The following is a 2,282-nucleotide window of genomic DNA, read 5'->3' as shown; positions in this document are numbered from 1 at the left end:
CTGGGAGAAGCGTTGCTTGAACAATCTTCCTTCTGCTTTCCAAAGAGAGGCAGGATTTACTTCTTGAAAAGAAAACATTAATTATCAGCTTTTGTCAGTTGGTCAATGTGGGCTTTAAAAAGACAGATTATCAGCATTCCAAATACCAAAGTACTTATAAATGGGGGGAACTTTCTCAATTTGAGCTCCCTTCAATGTGCAAATACACAGGTTCCCATGGTCAATATTACGAAACCTAGAGAACATAAACTACAGCTAAATGATAATTAAACCTAGTTTAAACATCAGTTAGCGAGATTAGAATTGAGTCAAAACCATGCTGAAGGTCATGAAGGGCCTGCTGAACTGAGGGGGCACCAGAGTTAATGTCCAATCATCCGCATAGAGGTTAACAGATAGACCAATAATATTGGTTGAAGTAGTGAAGAGAACAGGGCCCACCAAAACAGACCCCTGCAGCACACCTTTCATAATATTGAGGAAACTAGATTTGATACAGTCAGTAAGCACACAATGGGTCCTGCCCGTTAGTTCTGGAAACAATTGGAAGATGCCTGATCTCGGCCTATTTCAAACAACCTTGGAACAAGTAAGAAATGGTCAACAGTATCAAATGCCTTCGACAGGTCAATAAATAGTGCAGCACAATGACTTTTATGATCTGAACAACAGAGCACATCATCTAAGACGAGTGTAACCGCTGGAACAGAGCTATGTGCTGGTCTAAAACCAGACTGGTACAGTGCTATGTCCTGGTCTAAAACTAGACTGGTACAGTGCTATGTCCTGGTCTAAAACCAGACTGGTACAGTGCTATGTCCTGGTCTAAAACCAGACTGGTACAGAGCTATGTGCTGGTCTTAAACCAGACTGGTACAGAGCTATGTCCTGGTCTAAAACCAGACTGGTACAGAGCTATGTCCTGGTCTAAAACCAGACTGGTACAGTGCTATGTCCTGGTCTAAAACCAGACTGGTACAGTGCTATGTCCTGGTCTAAAACCAGACTGGTACAGTGCTATGTCCTGGTCTAAAACTGTTGCTCATTAGAAGTTCAAATAGATGAGAGTTGGCCAGGGACTCTTACTTGGAAATCTCCACCTTTCGTGTGTGTGTGTGTGTGGGGGGGGGCACTTCAGCAGTATTCCAGATCTTAGGGATAACCCCAAAATCAAGTTTCAAGTAAAAAAATATAGGTTAATGATTCTGCCATGTGCAGAAAGCTGCAGCAAAAAGGGATCAAGTGGATCTGTTTACATGATAAATGTGCAGTATTAGTAATAGCAAGTAGGATTCTGGTGGCAGCACATTAATGTGTGTGTGGGGAGGCTAAGACATATTGTATCCTAAATATATATTTTAAATTAAATTCTTTTCTTTTTTGAATTTTTGCCCCTTTTTCTCCCCAATTTCGTGGTATCCAATTGTTGTAGTAGCTACTATCTTGTCTCATCGCTACAACTCCCGTACGGGCTCGGGAGAGACGAAGATTGAAAGTCATGCGTCCTCCGATACACAACCCAACCTAGCCGCACTGCTTCTTAACACAGCGCGCATCCAACCCGGAAGCCAGCCGCACCAATGTGTCGGAGGAAACACCGTGCACCTGGCAACCTTGGTTAGCACGCACTGCGCCCGGCCCGCCACGGGAGTCGCGCGATGAGACAAGGACATCATTGGACTTTGGACTTCGGAGCAGTGGAAACGCATTCTCTGGAGTGATGAATCACACTTCACCATCTGGCAGTCTGACAGACGGATCTGGGTTTGGGGGATGACAGGAGCACGCTATCTGTCCCAATGCATAGTGCCAACTGTAAAGTTTGGAGGAAGAGGCCCTTTCCTGTTTCAGCATGACAATGCCCCCATGCACAGAGGTCCATACAGAAATCGTTTGACGAGATTGGTGTAAGAATTTGACTGGCCTGCACAGAGCCCTGACCTCAACCCCATCGAACACCCTGGGGATGAATTGGAATGCCGACTGGGTCAGGCCTAATCGCCTAACATCAGTGCCCGACCTCACTAATTCTCGTGGTTGAATGGAAGCAAGTCCCCGCAGTAAAGTTCCAACATCTCATGGAAAGCCTCCCCAGAAGAGTGGAGGCTGATATAGCAGCAAAGGGGGACCAACTCCATATTAATGCCCATGATTTTGGAATGAGATGTTCGACGAGCCGGTGTCCACATACTTTTGGTCTTTTGTAGTGCATTTGTCCCTTGAGCACCACCACAATAATTCGGTAAACTGCCTGATGAATAAGAATGGCAAAGGAAAAGGAG

Source organism: Oncorhynchus masou, chromosome 5 (genome assembly GCF_036934945.1).
Source record: "Oncorhynchus masou masou isolate Uvic2021 chromosome 5, UVic_Omas_1.1, whole genome shotgun sequence".
NCBI classification, from domain to species: Eukaryota; Metazoa; Chordata; class Actinopteri; order Salmoniformes; family Salmonidae; genus Oncorhynchus; species Oncorhynchus masou.
This window is presented reverse-complemented; position numbering follows the sequence as displayed.